The sequence below is a fragment of the Trichosurus vulpecula genome, chromosome 1 (assembly GCF_011100635.1).
Source record: "Trichosurus vulpecula isolate mTriVul1 chromosome 1, mTriVul1.pri, whole genome shotgun sequence".
In the NCBI taxonomy this organism is placed as follows: domain Eukaryota; kingdom Metazoa; phylum Chordata; class Mammalia; order Diprotodontia; family Phalangeridae; genus Trichosurus; species Trichosurus vulpecula.
The window spans coordinates 58879252-58904440 of NC_050573.1; the positions used below are offsets into that span (position 1 = coordinate 58879252).

The window sequence follows — 25189 nt, forward strand, 5'->3', positions numbered from 1 at the left end:
TATATAAATTCATTTGCATGTTGTCTCCCTCCTTAGATTGTAAGCTCCTTGAGGGCAGGGGCTGTCTTTTGTCTCTTTTTGTATCCCCAGGGCCTAGCACAGGGCCTAGCACATAGTAGGCACTTAATACTTATTGATTACTAATTGACTGATGGGGAAAGGGGAGAGGAGGTATGACTGCACTTCTTGTTATATCTTCTCAGTAAATATCCCTCCGTAAAAGCTAATTGATGTTAATTGCTTGTCAGTGCTATTGAGGAGGTATCAATTGTTTAACTGATATTGGGGTAACAGGCACTGGTGATTTATATTGAGGGAACACACCAAAATGGACAACATCAGAAGAATACCAGTGCCCCTTAAGATACTCCTAAATCGGTGAGAGGGAGACAGAGTGGAGCTCTGGGGACCTGAGCCCATAGTACATACACATGGAATTGGGGCTAGGAGGGGTGGGAGAGGGTGGAGGAAGGGAAGGAAAGGAAACCCAGACCTCCTGTCTGCAATAATTCTAGTGAATTGTTTAAATTCTGCCACAGCTGGCTAGGAAGATCCTCAGACTACCGAAGCAGAGAAAACAACTGACCAAGTTCAGGGAGTGTTGATCGTTTGGGGAAATTCAGCAAGAAGAGAACGCTTTACCACTGAGCCACTGTTTCTAAAAACACACCACTTATTAACGGCACTCCTTCTCTAAACCAGTCCTTCTTTAGGGGTCTCTTTTAACAGTCTACTTATTCAAAAGTGTCCTCAGTTTGATGGCAGCTGGACTCTATATGGCCTTTACTCTGCTCTGCAGCAGCCACCGCATTGCGGTAAATTAGGGAAGCTTCCTTAGCTCTTCTCAGACTCCCAGGCCTGGCCAAGTGCTTGAAGGAAGAGCAGTAAAAAGGAAAGATATCAGATCAGGAGAGCTGGAGGGGCAACTTGACAAGAGCACGGGTTCTGAGATTGAGCCCCAGCTCTGCCACCTGATGACTGAGTGGCTCTGGACAAGCCTTGGGCCCTCTTCTCTTCTCTCTACATCCTCTCTCGGCAAGTTTGGCCATTTGCAGGGGTAATATGATCACTTCTATGCTCACACATACCAAATCTGCAAATCCAGCCCTAATCTTTCCCCCAGATTCTAGTCGGTTATCTCCAACTTTCTGTTTGACACCTCTACTATGATCTCTCGTCATATCTCAAATTCAACATGTCCAAAATGGAAGCCATCATCTTTTCTCAGTAATCCTGTCCTTCTTCCTAACTTCTCTGTTTTGGCTGAAGGCAGCTCTGAGTTATTCTTGAATCTTTCCTTCCCCTTCCCCCTCCCCCAGCCCACATCCAGTCTCTAATCCAACACTAAATTATTGTGACTACAATGTACAAGGCATAGTGCTGGGTGCCGGGGATACAAAATAAAAATGAAACATACTCCTGTCCGTTCATCACCTTAGTTCCTGCTCTTATCACTTCCTGCCTAGTCTATCTTATTAGTCAAATAATGATTCTCCCTGTTTCTGTTGTCTCCTTGCCAATCCATCTGCCTCAAACACTGATTTCATTTTAGTAACTGAACTTTTAGAGTCCAAATACGGTGTTTCCACCATTACTGGTAAAGAAAAGAGTTTATTATGGAAATGCTGACAGAGCTCTTTCGCTTTTTATTTAGTTGGTGTCCTTCCAGTATCATCTACTAAAACTCTTGGGATTATCTAGTTTAGTCGGACTTCACATCAGGCTTTCTGCAAATTTGTTCTTCTCTCCACCAACCTTCACTATTTTGAGACAATACTACTTATAATCTTTCACCATCCTCCTCCATGAGGTTTTGCAAATTAGGTTATATCCTAACTAGTGTTGCCCTTGGCTGCCATGTCTCTTTGCTTGACAAGGAAAATAAGTGTTTTCTGGTGAAGGCAGTTTCTGAGATTTTTTTTTTGGCTTCATTGTACTAATTACTTTGCATATGTTAACCTTGCATGGAAAATGAAGACAATGTGGGTCAATGTCTTCTCCTCAACCATTTCCCATATTTGTCTTCAATAGCTTATTTGAATAGGTCAGGTTGGTGATGTTTTACCTTATTTTGTCTTTTTTTTATTTATATCTTTTGTTTTTTAAATCACCTCCATTTCCAAATACAATCCTTTCCCCTGCCCTCTTCTCCAGAGAGTCATCCTTTGTAACAAAGAATAAAAAGAGAAAAGAGACGGTTCATCCAAATCAACCAACACATCAAATGTATTTGATAGCATGTAAAATATTCCCTACCATAGTCTTCCATTTCTGCAAAGAAGGGAGGGAAGTGTGTTACAACACAATTTTGTCTATTCTTTCTATTTACATTTTTGTAATCATCGCAAATATTGTTTTCATGATTCTGTTTACTTCACTCTGGATCACGTGTTCCCATGCTTCTCTGAACTCTTCCTACGTGACATTTCATGCAGTACGATAATATTCTATGATATTCATAGACCACAATCTATTTGACCATTCTAGGCATCACAGTGGACAGAGTGCTGGACCTGGAGTCAGGAATACTCTATTACTACTAATGATAGCTAACATTTATACAGTGCTTACCCATGTTCAGGGATTGTAAATCGTGAGATCAAATCCTACCTCAGATGCTTACTAGCCACGTGACCCTGAGCAAGCCACCTGACCTGTCTGCCTCAGTTTCCTCATCTGAAAAGCAGGAGTAATAACAGCACCTCCCTCCCAGGGCTGTTTCGAGGAGCGCTATTCAAATGATCACTATTATTATTTCCGGCTCTCTGGTACCACGAAAAGTGCTGCTACAAATGTCTTGATGTATATAGGATCTTTCTGTCTTTGATCTTTTTGGAGCCGATTCTAGCAGTGGGGTCTCAGGAGCAAAGGGCATCCATATTTTAGTCACTTTTTAAGCATAATTCAAAATTGTTTTCCAGAAGAGCTGGGCAGATTCGTGGCTGGATCTGTCTTAATGGCTGTATCTTCTCATCTTTATCCTTTCTTCTCATTTGGTGTTGATTCCTATCTTTGTTCTAACAAGCTGACAGCCTCACTGTACACAAACAGTTGATCTGAAATGATTCCATAAGTAACCAGTCAATTCATGCATGTTGGGATCTCTGCGGTAAATGGCAGTTTTTGCAATATTGTTTAGTGCTCATCACACCAAAAGCCTTCCAACTCTTTTTGAAGAATGTAGTCATGCTAGAAAGACCTGAAGCTTCTGTGTAATCTGTCATCTTTAGTCTGTTTATTAGTGAACCACAGTTTCCAATCTATCCTTCCCTATATCAATCGGTCAATTAGCCTTTATTAAACACCCATTCTGTGTCAATCTCTGTGCTAAGAACTGGGGAAACAAAATAAAGCTGAAGCTGTTCCCTGTCCTCAAGGAGCTCACAGCCTAATCAGCGAGACAAATTACAAAAAACTCTGCACAAACAAGCCATATACAGGCTCAACTAGAGATAATCAATAGAGGGAAGTTTCTAGGCCTTAAGGGGGGGTGAGGACCCATTTCTTTTTTTTCTTTCCACTTAACAGTATTTTATTTTTTCCAATTACACGTAAAGATAGTTTTCAATATTCACTTTTATAAGATTTTGAATTCCAATTTTTTTCTCCCTCCCTCCCCTCCCCCCTCTCCAAGACAGCAAGAAATCTGATATAGGCTATACATGTACAATCATATTAAATATTTTTCCACATTAGTCATTGTTGTGAAAGAAGAGTCATAACAAAAGGGGAAAACCACAAGAAAAAAAGGGAAAATAATATGATTCAATCTGCATTCAGACTCCATAGTTTTTTCTCTGGACATGGACAGCATTTTCCATCACGAGTCTTTCGGAATTGTCTTACATCATTGTGTTGCTGAGAAGAGCTAAGTCTATCAAAGTAGGTCATCGAACAATGAGGATGTGTTTCTTGTGGAAAGTAGGGTTTTAGCTGGGACTTGAAGGAAGTCAGGGAAGCCTGGGGGTGGAGATGAGGAGGGAGAGAATTCCAGGCATGAGAAAACGCCAGTGAAGATGCCCAGAGTCAGGAGATGGAGTGTCATGTATGAGAATAGCAAGGAAGCCAGTGTCTGGATCACAGGGAGAAGGAAAAAGATGCATGAAAACTGGAAAGGTAGAAAGCAGCCATGTTATAAAGAGCTCTGAATGCTAAACAAAGGATTTTATATTTAATCCTGTGGTAATAGGGAGCCACGGGAATTTACGGAGTAGGGGGTGGTATGGTCAGATCAGTGCTTTAGGGAGACAGCCAAGTGGAAGATGGGCTGGAGTAGGGAGAAATTTGTGGCAGGGAGACCAACTTGAGGCTAGTCTAATGGTCCAGGGCATAATGTGACAAGGGCCTAGCCCAGGGTGTTGGCAGCATCAGAGAAGAGGACATATGTGAGGGATGTTACAAAGGTGGAATCAACAGGCCTTGGCAACAGATTGGATACAGAGGGCAAGAGAGTGAGAGGTTGAAAGTAACATGTAGGTTTTAAGATGCCTGGGAGGTGACTGGGAAGATGATTCCCCCCTTATCAGTATTAGGGATATTAGGTAGAGTGGAGGGTTTGGGAAGAAAAGGTAATAAGTTTGGTTTTGAACATATCGAGTTTTAAGATGTCTACTGGACATCCAATTCTAGATGTCTGAAAAGCACTTGGAAATTCAAGACTGGAGGTCCAGAGAGAGGCTAGGGCAGGATAAGAAAATTTGAGAATCATCGACATAGAGATGAATTGAATCCATGGGAGCTAATGAGATCACCAGGAGAAATAGTATAGAGAAGGAAGAGAAGCCCAGGACAGAACCTTGGAGAACACCCACCATTAACAGGTGTGACTTGGACAAAGACCCAAGAAAAGAAATGAAGCAATAGCGAGATAGGTAGGAAGAAAACCGGGCTTGCAGAGTGTCTTGGAAACCTGAAGAGAAAAGAGTAGCAAGGAGAAGAGGGTGATGGACAGGTCAAAGGCTACAGAAAGGTCAAGGAGAGACCAGTTTCAGTTGAATGATGAGGATGGCAGCCAGACTGTAGACAATTAAGAAGAGAGTAAAAATAAAAGAAGTACAGGCATCTATTGTAGATAGATGGCCTTCTCAATAAGTTTAGTCATAAAAAGGAGAAGAGATATGGGATTATGGCTACTAAGGATGGTCGGATCAAGGGGGTTTTATGAGGATGGGAGACATATGGGACTGTTTGTAGGCAATGGGGAAGCAGCCAGCAGACAAGAAGAGATTGAAGATAAGTGAGAGGGTAGAGATGAGAGAGGAGGCAATCTGCTAGAAGCTGGGATGGAATGGGATCACTTGTGTACATAGAAGGATTTGCCTTGATAAGAAAGGCCACCTTTTCATGTGAGACAAGGGTGAAGGAAACAGTGGCAGATGGCATCTGAATGATGTGAAAAGGGGGGAGGGGAGAAGAAGGAGCACTCAGAGAATGGCTACAGTTGTTTTCTGTAAAATATGAGGCAAGGTTCTGAGCTTGGGCAGGGTGAGGGTGGGAAAGAAGGGGAGCCATGGGATGCTTGAGGAGGGATGAAAAGGTTTAGAACAGCTGTGGAAAGTGAGTCAATGAGAGGCATAAAAGGATTGCCTTTGCACAGTGAGGTCCCAATTGAGATCATGTTACATAAATTTATAATGGAGCTGGCCAATGCCATTTTGTGATTTTCTTCAGCTTTGCTCAGCAGCACAGGAGTAGCAATAAAGACAGCAGATGGTGGAAGTTACTGCAAGGCTGAGGCTTAGCGTGGCAAAATTGGTAATAGAATACGGGGGAAAAGAAGAAGACGTTTGAAGTGATTCACCAAAGTGTCAAGGTGGGGAAGTGAGGAAAGTGTAGCCAGTAGAGGGGTCTGGGGAAAAAAAACTGAGGAGCTGAGCCATGGAGGTTATGGTGAGCATAAAGAAGAGCATTGGGTGTTACAAGGGTGAGGGAGAGGTGGAATCATAACAGATTATGATCAGATAAAGGAGTTTCGGAGTTCAGGAATGTGAAGGTGGTGCATTTGTTGGTAATGACCATTTCTGTCTGTAGCTGAAGCAGAATGGAGGAGGAGTGATGAGAAATGAGTGAGGTGAGAAACTGAGAGGTCAGGGTGTTTAAGGAAGTATTGATGTGCATATTGAAGTCTCCTAGTATGAGAGCAGGAGGTGGGGAGGAAAGATTGTAAACTTGGTACTGAACTTGTTGAGGAGGGAAGAGCATCATAGAGATCGGTAGATAACAGCTACCAGAATCCTGATTGAGTAGGAGATATAGATTGAGTGAATCTCAAAGAAAGAGAGGTTTCTGAATGATAGTGATAGGGGGTGAGCTGGGAAATGGCAATGGAGCAAGTGGTATTCAAACTCCCCCACCTCAATCAGTGAGTGGGTGGCCAAGGAGGCTGTAGATCTCCAGGAGGAGATCAAGAAGATGAAAGAAGAGAAAAAGGAAAAGGTTTAAAATGAAAGCAAGTTTGTTATCTATGGAACAAGTATTTCAGAGAGCACAGTGCAGAGGGTATCTTTAGAGTGAGACATTGGGGCTACTGGGTAAAGGAAGATGAGGATAAGGGATTGGTTAGTGGAATATGGAGAATGGGATCTGAATAATGACTGCCAGGGTTTGAAAGTCACTGGGTTGGGGAGGGTATGACCAGGTTGGAATTTGTTAATCATTGATGAATGAATTCAGGTGGGTTATCAACATCCCTGGGGGTTTGGCTCCAGAGTGGAGTCCTTTCAGAGTATTAGGTAGGTCAAGCATGGGACCAGTGGAGGAGAGCCAATGGAAGGGCATTTCTCTCAGGCCAGGGGAAAGGAGGATGGAACAGAATGGAATTCCTCCATTCACTGCCACCAGAAAAAGGCCAAACAAGAAGGTCTCTGGGCGGTAGAATGGCATCTCCCTCTGTATCCTGCAGGCTGGAAGAGGCCAGCTTTGGAAATGGAATCACAGTTTTCTATCTCTGCGCTGAAATCAGCAATTATCAATGTATACACTGGTATGTTTGGAGCATCTTACCAAGTTCTTTGGGGGATTTCTCTATCCCCTCACCCTTTGCAATAGGTGCTGGTGCAGAACTTAAGAGTTTCCTTCATGGTGGTCTTCTGGCTTATGCTCATCATGGTCACAAGGTGAGGTGACCCAAAGTCTCATGAGATAATGTTTCTCATTGCCCTTGGGCACATCATGAAACCAATTCCACCAAGTCTTCTAAGTGCTCTAAAGTGGCACACCACTGCCCATGTAGGCAGGGATATTGTGAGAATAGAGATAGTGTGTGTAAAGTGATTTATAACTATTAATAATGACAACAATAACAGCATGTTAAGGTTTGAAGCAGCTTTCTTTACAACAACTCTATGATATAAGAAATGCAAGTAGTATTATCTTCATTTTACAGATTAAGGAACTGAGGCTCAGAGAAGAGAAGTGACTCATCTGTGGCTGCAGTGTTAGAGAGAATACCATGGACTGTTATTCTTCTTCTTCAAGGACCTGTAATTTCATTTGTGGGATCACTAATAATAGCTCTCTCATCCTTAACACATCTAAAACCAAAACTATGCTGCAGGTATTGTGCTAAAAAGCCTTGCTCTCCACATTTAGGCAGGCGAAGCTTGGACAACAGATTGTAAGTGGAACCTGCTAGACTGGTGCTTTATTGGCAGAGTCTTTGAGAAGTCAAGGTCACCTTCATGTTACCAAGGAGTGTTGGAGGAGTATTTATGAAATGAAAACAAAGCCACTAAAGGCTGCCCCATCTAACAGTGGTCTAAAAAATGGGAGGGACTGCCTCAAAAGACTGGCAATTACTGGGTCACCTGAGGTGTACTGCTAGACAATAAATGGCCACTTCCTGAAAGGTTGTAAGTGAAATTCCTGTTGCAGATAGGAACTGGACCAAATGACCTAGTATGGTATTGAGGGGGGTCTTTTGGAGCTCCTGACCACAGAAAATACAAAGCAAAGGCTACACAGGAAAACAATCTTCCATAGTGTATTCATACCTGAATATTCACTATTATTTTAGCTTAGAGTCAGTAGTTCTCAATGAAAAAAAAAGGTTCAAAGACTCCCTACTTTTGACTAGTCCACACCTGCACCTTCCCCCACCTCTCCAGTCCATATGATCATTTTGTAGTAATGAAAAAACAACTGGTCTTGGAGACCAAACATTGGTTCTAGTCTTAACTCATTTACTGGCCACGTAAACCACTTCTGCTCTCTAGGCCTCGGATTCCCCACCTGTAAAATGGAGGCAATAATATTTGTTCACTGAGCTCGGAAGACGATAAAATTTAAAGCTAGAAGAGGACTTAGAGATCATCTGGCTCAACCTGCTCCTTCAGGAGAAGAAATGACTTATCTATGGCTCCACATGTAATAAGAATAACGAGGCAGAATTCAATGCACAATCTCCTGTATCCCCACCCTGTGCACCATCCTACTAAACTGCCCCCAAGGACCGTTAGGAGCCACAGCAATGGAAGTGATCACTGTCATGATTTCCAAGGTCCCTTCCAACTCTAAGGTTCTGTGACTTTACCCTCATTGCCTGGGGGAGTTAATAAAAATTCCTCCCAAACAATCTACCCCTGGACTGGGTTGACACTCATGATATTCACTTAGCAGAGCTCCCCCCTGCCCCACCCCGCTTTGGAGTAAAAAAGAATAAAAAAGAAAAGAGTAAAAGTCAGAAGTCTGGGTCTAATGGTTTCCCCACAGGGAACAAGAGACCAGTCATTTGGTTCTCTTGACCTATAGTTTCTAAAGTTTTCTAAAAGATAAAAAATTGTTAAAGAGGAAAGCAGTATGGGGAGAAGAGCCCTAGATTTCAAGTCGAAGGGCCTGTGTTCAAATTCTGATTCTGCCACCTTCTAACTAATGGTGGGCAAATCCCTTTGCATTTCTGGGTCTCAGTTTTCCTAACTAAAATTCGACTGTTGTTCTCTAAGATTCTTTCTTCTGTCTTCTAGGGTCCCTTACAGTTCTGAGATTCTATGATCTCAAATGGGGATGATTACACTTAACTATGTCATTGGGTGTTGTACAGAACAATTCTAGTTTATTAAGAGGTTTAAGTTCTTTGGATGAAAACTGCCATATAAAAGTAACGAGTAATTACTATGTGACGTTTTTGTCTTTATTGGGTTAAGACAGAGATCAAGACCAGCAAGCAATAAATAAAAGGAAGCAGCTTGTTTTATGGGTTAGTTCAAAGGCAATGTTCTGCCCACAACATTACATTGTTCGAAGGGTGTTTTCAGTTGCTTCTTTATTCCTTGTGAGCAAGAGCAGTGATTTGTATTTCCAAGTTCCTTTTCACCCCCAACTGCTTTATGAACTCAGATCAATTAAAGCTTATAACTCTCTCATCAAAAGGGTATTTTTACTTCCTCCATTTTACAGGAAGGGAAGCTGAGGCACCCAAAATGGAGGTATGGGTCAGTGGCCTGAGCAAGGTATGAACCAGGTAGACCTCAGTCCCAGACTCTAGACTTGGAAAAGCCCTCACCTTTTCTACTGAAGAGATAACAGTGTTTGTGGGCAATATTTTCTAGTGGGAGGAGTCCTGAACTTGGAGTCAAGAGGCTGGATCTAAATTCTGACTTAGACACTTATGAGCTGTGGGACCTTGGACAAGTGTATTCATCTCCCTGGGCCATATTTTTCTCTTCCATAAAATGGGGATGATCATACCTGGAGTGCAGACTTCACAGGGCTGTTGTGAGGACCAAGAGAGAGTATAAAGTGCCTGGTAAAACTTAGTTTGCACAAATGTCAGTTCTTATCATTATATCATCAAGATTTTGGGGAAAAACCATACAGAGAGAGTGTATTCTCACCGGCTGGCTGAGTCCTCATCAGGCCTCCTCTCCATTCCCACTGTAGTTATTTTTGTTCAGGCTCTTATTTCTTGCCTGAACCATTACAACAGCCTCCTCACTGGTCTTCATGATTCCAGGCTATCCTGTACCCAGTCCACGCTCCACACGGCTGCCCAAGTAACCTCGCTAACACATCACTATCACCACAGGAAGTCTCTCTTCATGCACTGTCAGTGACTTCCTATTGCCTGAACTCCCACCTTCAATAGGAAACCTTTCTGAACCATACCAGTACCTGTTGTTTTCTGATTATCTCCAATTGATCTGATCTATATCTTATTTGTACACAGTTGTTTGCGTGTTGTTGCCCCCTCTAGACTGTGAGCTCCCTGAGAGCAGAGACTATCTTTTGCCATTTTTTTGTATCCACATCACTTTGCACAGTGCCTGGCACATAGCAGGTACTTCATAGATGTTCATTGACTCAACTGACAGTTTACTGGTTGTCAAGGCCTCTCCCAATCTGGCGCCTCTCCATCTGCATGGCCTTATCTCATTCTACTCCTCTTTATTTGCTCTATGTTCTTACCAAGCTGGGCTATTTTCCATTTCCTTCTCATTTCCATGATTCAGCCCTTAGGCCTGAAATGGACTCTTCTCCCCCCACTCCCCTTACCCTCCATCTCTATTGCTGAAGCCTCAACTCTGATGCTTCTTCCTTCATGAAACCTTCCTTCATCTCCCAGGGGAAAGTGATCTCTCCCTTCTTACATTTTTCAAAGCACTTTGCCTGCATATCTCTTTCCCACTTATCTCCCTTTCCCTTATATCATACCACACTTATTTGTGTTTGCTCCTTTCCTTTATTAGACTGTGAGCATCTTAAGACCAAGTCCCACCCAGTTCTTAGCTACTTTTACATTCCCAGCAACTAACCCAGGGCCTTGCCTTATACACAATAAATACTTAATAAGCATTCATTGAAATGAACTGAATATTGTATCCAGTTCTAGGTCCCCCCTTTAGGAAGGACAGTGATCAGCTAGATCTCATCACCTTTCCTAAAGGAAGGAAGGTAGCAGCTAAGCCTGAAGCTGGCAGTGAGGAATATTAAGGTTGTGACTGAGGAGTAAATCCAGCTGAGCTAGAGAATAGGTCAGATTCAGAGAAGACAGAAGCTGGCTGGCCAATCAGCTAGCTCAGCTGAGATGTTGTGCCCAGTGAGGTGTTAGGTGACCATATCGTAGACCAGACCAGACCAGCTCAGTTCGGCAGTGAAAGAATCCTTAGGACACAAAGATCATGCTCATCTGAGAATTTCTGTGGACAACTCCTGAGGCAGAAAAAAAATATAAAAGTCTAGCAGGGGTGGGGAACCTAGGGCCTCCAGGCCACAGGTGGCCCTCCAGGTCCTCAAGTGCAGCCCTTTGACTGAATCCAAATTTCACAGAACAAATTTGGCCTCGAGGCCACAGGTTCCTCATCTCTGGACAGTTTTAGAGTTTTAAGTTACCTTGGCCATGTGTGTTTCCTCCAAGGGTACCCTACCAGTTGGGATTTTATGTGTATGCCCATTCTCCCTATGGACTCTGCACACATTGGTGGGGGCATTTATGGGCACATTATGTATTTGCTTTGCATTTTCAGTAAATGTTTTAGTGAAGAGTAACTGAGTATTAGTGGCTGATTTGTTCATCAGAAATACAGTGGTGGAGCTAATGATCTATGGTCTTGGTAGAAAGTTACCCACAAGAGTTGCCTTTAGAACCCTGAGAATTAGAATAGGAGCCTCATGGCCACTCTTCTGGGGAAACCACCAGCCCTGTCAAAGTGAGTACAGGTGAAGTGAACAAGCCAGCCCCTGCCCTGGGAGAGCTGGGAGTCAGTACCACACCCATGCTGTAAGAAGAACTAAGATTTACATGGTGCTTTAAGGCTTGCAAACAGCTCTACGTATGGTATGTCATTTGCCCTTTACAATAACCCTGTGAGATAGATGCTCCTTTGATCATTTTGCACACAAGAAATGGCAGGCTCAAAAAAATTAAGTGACTCGGCATCATAGGACTAATAAAGGTATGAGATGAAATTCAAATTCAGGTCTCTGCTGACTGCAAATATAGCGTTTTGCCTTCTACTACATCACGTTGCTCAGGGAATAGAAGAGCCAAAGCAGGGGTAGTGGTGGGTAGGGGAAGGAATAATCATTGTCTTCAAATACTTAAAGGACTAGGAAAGCTGTGGGGAATGGAGAATTCTAGTCTTAAAAGGCAGGAAAACCTTGGTTCAAATCCTCTCTCAGGCAGTGAGACCCTAAGCAAGTCACTGCCTCCTCATCAAATGAGGATAATGATAGCATTTAACTCGTGAGTGAGGATCCAATGAGAGAATAGTACATGTAAAGTACTTTGCAAACTGCAAAGCACTATATAAATGATGGGTATTTGTTTCTATTCTAAATGAGGTATTGGGGTACAAACATTCTTTTTGGTCCCAGTGGACAGAATTAGGACAAATGGGTAGAACTTTACAAGGAAACAAATTTCCACTCCATTTAAGAAAATGCTTCCTAACAATTGGAACTATCTGACATTGGAGTTAGTTGTCTCCTGGTTTTCTGGTCATTTTCAGTCATGTCCAACTCTTTGTGATCCTTTTTTTGAGGGGCAGTTTTCTTGGCAAAGATACTGTAGTGATCTGCCATCTCCTTCTCCAGCTCATTTTATACATGAGGAAACTGAAGCAAAAGGGGTTAAGTGACTTGCCAAGGGTCACACAGCTAGTAAGTGTCTGAGGCCACACTATCCCCTTTGCCACCTAACTGCCTCATTGAGAGGCTAATGCAATCATTTTTCAAGGATGCTTCAGAGGAGACCAATCTGTGGCCCGAGGGCACTTACAGCCTGAGGGCTGAAGGATTTCCTCTACACACAAAGAATATTTTCCTCTACATTTTTTGATGGATGGATGCTAGAAATCCCATGGCATGAAGCAAGCAGAGGCTGTAAGCACATGCTGGCCACAGGTTACGTAGGCCTGGGTTTGAGGATTAAACTAGATTCTGGCCTCTAAGATCTCTTCCAACTATATGATTCTATGAAATATGAAGTAAAAAGATTAAAAAGGCAAAACTTAATAAATAGATCAGAACTTAACATTCAAATGGTTGTTATTCTTTAAAGTACCCTTGGGAAGCTGTAACTAATACCAATGATGCTACAATTGTTGAAAACATTTTCAAAGCACCGCTTTGGACTTGTCTTCTAGAACTATGGCCAATGTGTAGAAGTTTCAAGGATCTGAAATCTCAATATTTCAGTTCAATATGAGGAAGAACTTCCTAACAATGACAGATTTCTGAAAATAATGTGTGGTGCTTCAGGAAGTAGTGAGTTTTCCATCCATGAAGCTGTTCAAGTGGAAGCCGGATGATCACTTGTTGGGGATATTGTAGAGAGAATTTATGTGTTGTTGATTGGGTTAGAAAAGATGGCCTCTAAGAGCCCACCCAACTGTGGGATGAGTCATTTTCATATTCAGCCATTTTAAATTCCAACCACATCAGAAGTGAGGAGTAAAGACACAGATTGGAAGCTTAGTGAGGGCAGGGACTTTGTCTTATTCTAAACCTCTGCAGCCTATATGCTGAGCACAAGGACTTCCTAGGTACTGAATGGATGACTAGATTCTAGCTGTATGGCAGAGGAAACATTAGACTGGAGTCAGGGGACCCGGTTTTCATTTCTGCCTTTGCTACTTACCATTGGTATGACACTGGCAACTGGCTTCCCCTCTTTAGGACTAATTTATTCATCCAGAAAATTGGGGACTTGTACTAAATGTTTTCTTCAGTCTCTTCTGGCACAAAATCCCACGATCCTATAGACAGATATAAAACAGAAGCCATTCCAAACCTCATTCATTTCTATTTGAGCCTTGAATGCATCAGATGATGGTCTCCTGGCAACATATTTACTTTCCTAAAATTATGTTTGTATTAAAGCTAACATTAAAAATGAGTGTGTATCTTCTGGCCAATAAGAAAAAGCCTGGAATGACAAAGTTTACCTTGGATGCTCCCCACTTGGATAACTACAACCTAACTCTCTCCAGCTTCTCCTGGCTAAGCATTATTCTTTTCCTGTCTCTTTTAATGCTTTCTCCCACCTCCTGTTCTAGGAAATTTATAAGTGGGAATGAATATCCCCCTCAAACCCTGTCTAGGCACTTTTCCTATCACTCTCTGTCTATGCTTTTCCATTGGTGATCTCATTCACTCCCATGAGTTCAATTATTATCCTTATGCAAGTGATTCAGACCTCAACATATATCCAGCTCTAATCTTTAACTATAATTCTTCATGTCTAACTGCCTGCTGGACAGCACCGTATACACGTCCTGTTAGTGCCTCAAACTCAGCAAGTTCCAGAATGAATGCCTACTCTTCTCTGTATCTGTCCCTTCTTCAACTCTCCAGCATAGTACCATGGAAAGTTCAATAGCTTTGGAGACTTCGGTCCCACCTCTGATACTTTACTTTGAGCAAGGCAGATTGCCTCATCTATAAAATGAGGATGTTGGCTTCAACAGCCTCTGAGGTCTCTTACAGCTCAAAATTTAAGAAGTTTTTTTAACAGGGATTTGAGAACTGACTGGCATCCTGGGCTTTGTTGTTCCGAGGGACAAGTGTTCCCTCTAAGCCAGGAGTTCTGAACCTTCTTTGTGTCATGGGTTCCTTTGAAAATCTGGTGAAGTCCCTTTCTCAGAAAAATTTGTTTTAAGTTTATAATTGAAGGAAATGCTAAATTTTAATTAGAGGTCAGTGAAAATCCAAGTTCATGGACTCTTGAAATCCACCCATGGTCCCCTAGGGAGGTCTGGGACCCCAGGTCAAGAGGCCCTGCTCTAAGCCCTGAGAGTGATCTTTGAGCTGAAAGGTAGTCTCACAGAGGAGTTCTTAAAGGGAGGCACATGGTCTTCCAAAAGGAGGAGGAAACAGAAAGAGAAAATCAAGTTCCTTCCACAGCAGGGTGGACGATGACTGAGACTGAGGCTTACAACCTCAGAGCAAGCTCTGCCTTACCACCAATGCCACATCTATTGAGTCACCAAGTCTCTTTGATTTCACCTCTATAGCACATTCCAAGCACAGCTCACAGTTACCCCCCCACCCCCACCCCCTGCTCCTCCCAGCTCAGGTTTCCATCCCCTCCCACCTATCCTCACAACTTCATAACTGGTATGGCTAATCTCTCCTTTCTTAGAATCAGAAATCACAGAATCATAAAGCAAAGTATCTGACACTTAGTAGGAACTTCATATATATTTATTGACTGGCTGACTGACCAACACAGAACCCCAGATGCAGAAGGGATCTTAGAGACCATCTGGTCCAAATGGGACCTGAACAAGTGTCTTCTCTAAAAGTACTGATCCGAAGCAGCCAGGTGGTATAGTAGATAGAACACCATCCTTGGAGTCAGGAGGACCTGAGTTCAAATCCAGCCTCAGACACTTGATACTTACTAGCTGTGTGACCCTGGGCAAGACACTTAACCTCGACTGCTTCGAAAAAAAAATTAAATCAATAAAAATATTGATCCATCCAAAAGCTTCTAATGAGAGGGGGATTCACTATCATCTGATCATAGGACATAACACAGGACAAAACTCCAGGCCTATGTATAAAACATGAGGCCTGTTTAAAATCACAAATTCTAGCTGCAGGCCAGTCAAATCCAGAGGTGAAGGGCACCTGAGAGGGAATTGTGAGATAGCAATGGTCAGGTACAGAGAGGAAGGACTCCTGAGAGACAGCTGGGGATAGAGGAAGGAGTGGTTTCTCTCCTTTCCCTCCAATGACCTCATGAATTTCAAAAGTTCAAGATCAGGAATGTTCACTAAAATGTCCAATGGCCCACTGAGCCGGTGCCAGTGTCCTTGGAGCAGCAGTGGCTGAAGGCAATTCAGAATCATACCATGGAAAGGCAGCTGGGGACTCTATGAGGGCACTGCCTGTCAGAGCCCGCTGGAGACCTACACCTAAGGGAACTTCATGAGGACTCCACAGGGGGAAAGAGGCCATCTAGGAACTAGAGACTGTGCCCGCTAAGTCTGATCCTAATCTCCCCAGAGACTTTAGGTATGCCAGGACCGTTCCTTCATGGGTGTGGGGGGAGAGTCCTGTAATAACTAAGCGCTATACTTGGTTATTGCTGTTTGTTGTTGTTTAGTCAATTAGTTGTGTCCAATTCTCCATGACCCCATTTGGGGTTTTCTTGGTGAAGATACTGGAATGGTTTGCCATTTCCTTCTCCAGCTCATTTTATAGAAAAGGAAACTGACGCAAACAGGGTTAAGTGACTTGTCCAGGGTCACACAGCTAATACTGAGGCCTGATTTTAATTCAGGAAGTTGAGTCTTCCTGACTCCAGGCTCAGCACTCTATCCACTATGGCGCCACCTAGCTGCCCTTCCTAACACTTAGAGCTACTTAAAAGTAAAATGAACCTCCCTAGGACTTGGTGGGTCTCACCTAGTCTCAATGAAGGTCTTCAGAGACCATAGGTTGACATTGTAAATTAGGTTTGGGTTGGACCAGAGGGCTTCTGTGGTTCCTTTCAACTCTTAGATTCTGTGAAATGCTGAATATGTGTTTTTAAAATTATGGATATTCTTTGTTTTTAAACCATAGTCACTTTTTAAGAATTGCTTCTCCTTCCCACTGCTAGAAACAAAGAAAAAATTAAACAGATCCAACTGGCATAGTAAATTCATCTCATAGTGTATACCATATTCTATACCTGTAGTCTACCACCTTTCTCCCAGAAGAGTGAGAAATGTTTTACCTTTAATCCTCTAGAACAAAGATGTCAAACATGCCCCTGGAGCACTACCCTGAGACCCCAGTCAGATTAAAATCTAATTAGGAAATATCTAACAAAATAAACAAAAATACAATGAGACGCAGATAATATCACATTCTAACATTGTCAATATGTGGCCCTCAGGGATCCTTACCTACAGTTTAATGGCTGCCCTTTCTCTTGGAGTGTGACACCACTGGCCTCCAAGACCCATCCTAAAGCAAAGTATTATTAGAGGCATAAAGCTAAAGACAGTGAGCCTCTTGCTAGGTCTGGGTGCTCACTCTGATTTAAGCTCCTTGAATCAAGAGGAGATAAAGTGACCTAGGGCAGCTTACTTCTCTCTAAGCTTCAATTTCCCTATCTGTAAACTCAGGAACCTTGGACTACAGCAGGGCTGAACTAGTCTGTGTCTCACACAGACTTTGGTGAAACCTATAGACTGCCAGAATGAAGTTTTTAAACGGATAAAATTAACAAATGCATAAATTACAGAAAAAAACAATTATAATATATCCAGCCTGCCATCTATCTGTGTGTGTGCATATATATACAGTGTTTGTATGAGTATCTATATGTACATATACATATATGTGTGTGTGTTTTATACATATAAATATATATATATATACATATATATGGTGTGTGTGTGTGTGTGTGTGTGTGTGTCTGTGCCTTGTATTGCTGGATAGGTGCAGTCTTATAACTTTTCCAATATAATTTTAATTTGCTTCCCAGAATGGTTGAGCCAATTCACAGATGCATCAATAGGACATTAATGTGCCAGTCTTTAGCTTCTTCAATATCTGCCATTTTTGTCTTTTGTCATCTTTGCCAGGCTAATGACTGTGTGTACACATACACACACACACACACACGTACATGTTAATAAAAACAAGTTCAGGGACCCCAAATTAAGATTCAACCAATGTGCCATGATGTCTAAATGATCTGTTAGGTCCCTTCCAATACTAACATTTTCTATTCTAAGGCTTCTTCTAGCACTAATATTCTATTTCGCAAGGTCGCTTCCAGCTCTAATGTGCTCTCTGCGCCTATAAGAAAACATCAGAAGTCTGCTCCGCCTACTTCCTGGGCTGCAGTGAGGAGGAGGAATCTCTTCCCATTTTCCCTCAAGCTGATGCAGTGATCTGATGGCTCAGTTTTGAATAGCTGGTATCCTCCAGGTGTTGGTCCAGGTAGTGGTAGGGAATTAAGCAGGTACAGAGGACAGAGATCAGCACTTCCTTTCTCTAGCTAGCCATGGAGGAGAGGGAAAACTGTTCCAGATGACATGCTGTAAATAGGCCTGCACTTTGTTATTGTGAGATTTAGAATGACCCTTGGGAATGAATTTCTGGCCCTTGGCAAGCATAAGATAGCCTATCTTTTTCTTGAGAAAAAACAAACAACCCATTCCTTACTCTGTATCTGAAATGATTAGTTTCAAATCAAGGCTAAATAAGGAAATAAATAAAGGAAGGGAAGGTAGGGCTCCTGAGGTCATTGTGAATAAAGAGAAAAATGAGGACAAGGAGAATATTTGTAGTGGAATCATAAAGCAGGAGAAAGAAAATAGGAGCAGCAGTAGAGAGTCTCGAGTTTGAATCCTGCCCTGGCACCAACTTGTGTGACAGAGCAAGTTTTCCTCCCGACCCCCACCCTCCCGCCTGTTTCATTTCCCATCTATAAAAAGGAGGAAGTGGACCAGATGATTATTAAAGTCCCTTCTTGCTCTGATGTATTATTTAATGTTAGTCTATGTTTTAAGGCACCTTCCAGCTCAAACATTCTTTAAAGGCCCTTACAGAGTGACAGTCCTGGATCCTTTTTCACCCTGTCCACTTTATTGGGTATAAATTGTTGTTCTGTAGTTTTTTTTTCCCATTTATTTATTTATTTAATATTTTTAGTTTTCAGCATTGATTTTCGCAAGAGTTTGAATTACAAATTGTCTCCCCATTTCTACCCTCCCCCCCACTCCAAAATGGCATATAATCTGGTTGCCCCATTCCCCAGTCAGCCCTCCCTTCTGTCACCCCACTCCCTCCATCCCCTTTTCCCTTCCTTTCTTGTAGGGCAAGATAGATTTCTATGCCCCATTGCCTGTATATCTTATTTCCTAGTTGCATGCAAAAACTTTTTTTTTGAACATCTATTTTTAAAACTTTGAGTTCCAAATTCTCTCCCCTCTTCCCTCCCCATCCACCCTCCCTAAGGAGACAAGCAATTCCACATAGGCCATATGCGTATCATTATGTAAAACCCTTCCACAATACTCATGTTGTGAAAGACTAACTATATTTTGCTCCTTCCTATCCTGTCCCCCTTTATTCAATTTTCTTCCTTGTCTCTGTCCCTTTTCAAAAGTGTTTGTTTTTGATTACCTCCTCCCCCTATCTGCCCTCCCTTCTATCATCCTCCCTTTTTTATCTCCTTCCTCCTTCTTTCCTGTGGGGTAAGATACCCAACTGAGTGTGTATGTTATTCCCTCCTCAAGTCAAATCTGATGAGAGCAAAATTCACTCATTCCCCCTCACCTGCCCCCTTTTCCCTTCCTACAGAACTGCTTTTTCTTGCCACTTTTATGCAAGATAATTTACCCCATTCTATCTCTCCCTTTGTCCCTCTCTCATTATATTCCTCTCTCATCCCTTAATTTGATTTTATTTTTTTAGATATCATCCCTTCATATTCAACTCACCCTGTGCCCTCTGTCTCTCTATATATGTATATTCCCTTCAGCTACCCTAATTCTGAGGTCTCATGAATTATACACATCACTTTCCATGTAGGAATGTAAACAAAACAGTTCAACTTTAGTAAGTCCCTTATGATTACTCTTTCTTATTTACCTTTTCATGCTTCTCTTGATTCTTGTGTTTGAAAGTGAAATTTTCTATTCAGCTCTGGTCTTTTCACTGAGAAAGCTTGAAAGTCCTCTATTTTGTTGAAAATCCATATTTTGCCTTGGAGCACGATACTCAGTTTTGCTGCATAGGTGATTCTTGGCTTTAATCCTAGCTCCACTGACCTCCAGAATATAATATTCCAAGCCCTTCAATCCCTTAATATAGAAGCTGCTAGATCTTGTGTTATCCTGATTGTGTTTCTACAATACTCAAATTGTTTCTTTCTGGCTGCTTGTAGTATTTTCTCCTTGACCTGGGAGCTGTGGAATTTGGTGACAATATTCCTAGGAGTTTTCTTTTTGGGATCTTTGTCAAGAGATGATCGGTGGATTCTTTTAATTTCTATTTTGCCCTGTGGCTCTAGAATATCAGGGCAGTTCTCCTTGATAATTTCTTGAACGATGATATCTAGGCTCTTTTTTTGATCATGGCTTTCAGGTAGTCCAATAATTTTTAAATTCTCTTTCCTGGATCTATTTTCCAGGTCAGTGGTTTTTCCAATGAGATATTTCACATTGTCTTCCACGTTTTCATTCCTTTGGTTCTGTTTTATAATATCTTGATTTCTCATAAAGTCGCTAGCTTCCATTTGCTCCAATCTAATTTTTAAGGTAGTGTTTTCTTCAGTGGTCTTTTGGACCTCCTTTTCCATTTGGCTAATTCTGTCTTTCAAGGCATTCTTCTCCTCATTGGCTTTTTGGAGCTCTTTTGCCATTTGAGGTAGTCTATTTTTTAAGGTGTTATTTTCTTCAGTACTCTTTTGGGTCTCCTTTAGCCAGTCATTGACTTGATTTTTATGGTTTTCTTGCATCATCCTCATTTCTCTTTCCAATTTTTCCTCTACCTCTCTAACTTGCTTTTCCAAATCCTTTTTGAGCTCTTCCATGGCCTGAGACCAGTTCATGTTTTTCTTGGGGGCTTTTGATGTAGGCTCTTTGACTTTGTTGACTTCTTCTGGCTGTATGTTTTGATCTTCTTTGTCACCAAAGAAAGATTCCAAAGTCTGAGTCTGAATCTGAATCCATTTTTGCTGCCTGGCCATGTTCCCAGCCAACTACTTGATCCTTGAGCTTTTTGTCAGAGTATGACTGCTTGTAGAGTATAGAGTACTTTGTCTCAAGCTTGAGGGGCTGCGCTATTGTTTTCAGAGCTACACAGCAAGCTCTGCCACGCCAGTGCTCCTCCTCCCCCAAGAACCCCCAACCTGGACTGTGACTTGGATCTAAGCTGGCTCTGCACTCCTGCTCAGATCTGCCACTTAATTCCTCCCACCAGGTGGGCCTGGGGCGGGAAGCAACTGCAGCTGTAGTTCTGTGGCTGCACCACCTCCGCTGTCCCTGGGGTGGTGGCCAACCGCAAACTCCTTTCACTCTGTCCCAGAGGCTTTTCCCACTAACCTATTCTGTTGTGTTTGGTGTTTTTGGGTTGAGAAGTCTGGTAACTGCCACAGCTCACTGATTCAGGGCACTACGGCCTGTTCTGCCTGGCTCTCAGTCTGCTTGGTCTGCATGGCCCACACTGGGCTCTGCTCCACTCTGCTCCCAGGTCTGTGTGATAGACCTTACCCCGTGACCATCCAGGCTGTCCTGGGCTGGAGCCCTGCTTCCCTCTGCTATTTCGTGGGTTCTGCAGTTCTAGAATTTGTTCAGAGCCATTTTTATAGGTATTTGGAGGGACCTGGGTGGGAACTCACCCAAGTCTCTGCTTTCCAGCCGCCATCTTGGCTCCACCCCTGCCTTCTGTTCTGTCGTTTTTGAAGAGGACCAATGACTTCACAAGTGATGTCTTGCCTTGCTTGTAAATTGGACTGAAGTGAGGCAGAGTTGTGTAGTCGTCAGCCTCATTCTCACCTCCAGAGCCATGGAAGTCCAGTGACAGGACAGAAATCAAGAAGACTGGCAATGACTCAGGATGAAGTGGACAAACCTGGCATCTTTAATGTCTGATCAAGCTCTAAGCGCTCCACAGAGCTGGCCATTGGAACAAACTCCCCAATTTTGCAGGGGACAGTCTTTGCATGCATGTGATAGATATCCCCCTGACTCACTGACAGGTCTAGGCCTGTACATTGTTACCCTCAACCTGGTTTAGCATTCACAGATGCACCAACAGGACATTAATGTGCCAGTCTTTAGCTTCTCCAACATGTACCATTTTTGTCTTTTGTCATCTTTGCCAGGCTGTAGGGTATGAGGTGAAGCTTCAGAGTTAGCTTAATTTTTATTTTTCTTATTACTATTAGTGACGAGGCACTTTTCCAGTTCCTTGATTCTTGTAATTCAAAGCCTTACTTTTTTCCCCCTCACTTTTCTTCTCATCAGTAAGACACTTCATTAGTGTGAGTGGTCCTATGGCCCCTCTACCCCATTCCTGCTCTTTCTTATAAGTAGAAAACAAAACAAAACAAAAATCACACACATCAGCATAAAATCAGCACAGCACAGTGAAAGGGGCAGGAGTTTGGAGTCAGAGAATCTGATACCAAGTGCTAGTTAGCTCATGAATGGCTGAGGCAGCATCCCTGCCTATCATCAATAAGCATTTATTAAGTGCCAAGCACTGTGGGAAACAAAAGCAGACAAAAGAAAGTCCCTGCTCTCAAGAAGCTCAATCTAATGGGGGAGACAAGCAAAAAAGCATGTACAAACAAGCTATGTACAGGATACGTAGGGAAGACAAAGGGAAGGTACCAGAGTTAAGAGGGGTTGAGAAAAGGTTCAAGTAGAAGATGAGATTGTAGGTGGGAAAGCAGGAGGCAGAGGTGAGGAGGGAAAGAAGTCCAGGCCTGGGGGACAGTAGGGAAAATGCCCTGAGATGAGAGATGGAGTATGGGGTTTGTGACAGTGCCAGGAAGCCAGTATCCCTGAATGGAAGAGTATGTGGTGGGGAATAAGGTATAAGAAGATTAGATATGTTCTAGGGGAGTCCCCCCGGTACCTTTCTCTCCCTCTTCACAATAATTGTGGGCAAAGTGCCCAGGTTGAGGAGGACAGCTGTGTTGCAACAATCTGCTAGCAGCTGCTGTAAGGGTGTAAGACCCGCCAACAACCAGCACACAGAAAGCTGCCAACACAGGTTCTTTTGATCTGCTTTACTAAGGAAAGTAATGTTAAGGGGTTAACAATCTCAATTTAATCCAACATACAAATATCATTCACTTAGTACAGGGGAAAAAACCAGCACCCTGAACTTCAGAGCAAATACAAATTACAAATATCAACAGATAGACCTTGTCTGATTCAAATCTCAACGCATAGTTACCAGGGTTTAACAAAGTCTGAACATCTGGGTTTACAAGCTGGGGGACTCTTAACTACAGCTGCCCAGAGTCTCCACATCAACACACCTCCCAGAGTGAGAGCCCCCAAGCAAATGGTTCTGTTCTCTCTTTTTATACACTCTTTAGCCATCATCAAACACCATCTGAGCAACCAGAACTTAGGTTCCTACTATTGGCTCTGGTCTTTGCAACTCCCCTTAGGACCCTGAGGGCTTCATGCCCACATAGGCTTAGCACCTAGTAGATAGGGGTTTGGGCCTGGGGTTTAGCACCTAGTAAGACTCAAAGACACACAACTTAATTGATATTACAGGCTGGAACCCTCTGCCAAGTCATAAAGGGTGTGAGACTAGCAGCTCATCCACCCAAACCCAGGTCCAAGTAGTTACTTGTCCCCATCATCCCTACTATGTGTTAGGGAGGTGGGGTGCAGAAGGGAGTGCATCACTGTGGACCATCTGAAGTCCCCCTAGGGTCTAAACACTCCCCATTCATCTTCCCCAGCTCTTGGGAATGTCTTGTCAGAAGGGGTTGGCACCTTATGGCAATGGAGTCCTCATGACCACCCTGCCCCGAGTGGTCATTGGGCAGGTGACTGATAGCTAAGGACTTGCTCATAAATCCACTGTTTGGTGGAAGAAGCCACAGATTGAGGGCCACTGGCCTTGGTTCAAGTGGGAAGCACTCAGTTCAAGAAGAAGGGAAGAGGACTAACTCAACTTCCTTAGACCCTGGCAGAGGGGGTGCTGATGAATGTTCTTCATGGAGTGATGGATAGATAGATAGATAGATGAGTTATCAAGCACTTATCATATGCCATGAAATATTGGTGGATGTAGGAGCTTGGAATGGTCTTATCCTTCCTGCATCACCCTTCCATGCTGCCCTCCTCACACTTAGGGGCCAATTCCCTTTAAATTCAGACAGGCCTGGGGTAAAACTCTAATTGGTCTAGCCCAGTTTCAGCCCTCTCATAGGTACTTTCTAGCTCTGGCTCCTATTAAACGGGGACAGTCACTGAAATGCAAGCCCTTTTCGGTCCAAAGCCCTGACCCTCTCTCCTCAGCCAAGGTAAACAAACACTCTGGCCTATTCACTTCTAAATTACCTCTACCTGTACACCAGGTACAGGTAGAGGTAATTTCACTTGGGCATATTATTTTATGTATGTATGTATATATATATATATATACATATATATATATATATATATATATATATATATATATATACTCATCTTCCTGAGTTCAAATCCAGCCTCAGACCCTTCCTAGCTGTGTGACCATGGGCAAGTCCCTTAACCCTGTTTGCCTCAGTTTCTTTATCTGTAAAAGGAGCTGGAGAAGGAAATGCAAACCATTCTAGTATCTTTGGGAAGAAAACCCCAAAAGGGGTTACAAAGAGTCAGCCATGACTGAAAACAATTGAACATACTACATCTGCAAACTAATGGTGCATTTGCTAATGTTGATGGTTTTCAATTTTTCTGTTTTTAAAAAAATATTTTATGATAACGTTTGTTTTTATAACATGTTCATTTCTAATATTGATCCATCTTTTCTCCCCCACTCCGTCATCTTTTGTAACAAAGAAAAAAATTAAGTAGAAAAAAACCTAACAAAAAATACCTCCCCCACCAAAAAAACCTAGCCAACATATTGGCTAACTCCTAGTGTGTACAGTATTCCATATTCATAGACCACACTGTAAAGTGAGGTGCATTCTCACGTCTCTTCTTCAGGACTAAACTACAAGTATTCGGTTTTGATTTCTTGTTGTTCTTTCTATTTACATGCTTTAATAATCAATATATACGCCTTCCCATGCCTTCCTGTATTCTTCATAGTCATCATTTCTTAGAGCATAGTAACATTCCACTGCATCCATGTCCCATAATTTATTTAGGCATTCCAAAATCAATGGGCATCAAATTTGTTTCCAATTCTCTACTACTACAAAAAGTGCCACTATAAATATTTTGGTATACGCGGGACCTTTCTTTGATCTCACTGAGATTTGTTCCTCAGAGTGGTGTTTCTTGGTCAGAGGGTATAGAGATAGTGGTCACTTTCTTAGCATGATTCCAAGTCACTTTCCAGAATGGCTGTAACAATCTCCAGTTCTACCATGTTAACAAGCCTGTCTTTCCACAACCCCTCTGGCACTGACTATTCCCAACTTTTGTCACTGCCAATTTGCTGGTATGAGGTGAAAACCTCAGAGTGGTTTTCATTTGCGCATCTCAATAAATAATGGAAGCAGTTTTTCCTATGTTGTTTTCACGTTTGCCCCTGGCTTTCCTGGGACAGCCATCTCACC

At 42.6% G+C, this 25189-nt stretch overlaps 1 protein-coding gene across 3 annotated transcripts in view; it reads right to left on the reverse strand.

The window, feature by feature from the left end:
- Positions 1 to 25189, reverse strand: part of JSRP1 (junctional sarcoplasmic reticulum protein 1) — a 73061-nt gene that overhangs the window by 35454 nt on the left and 12418 nt on the right. For all 3 annotated transcript variants that reach the window (XM_036742398.1, XM_036742395.1, XM_036742393.1), the window contains exon 2: positions 13574 to 13691. The gene's annotated coding sequence lies outside the window, so the exon portion shown is untranslated. The remainder of the gene's footprint in view (positions 1 to 13573; positions 13692 to 25189) is intronic.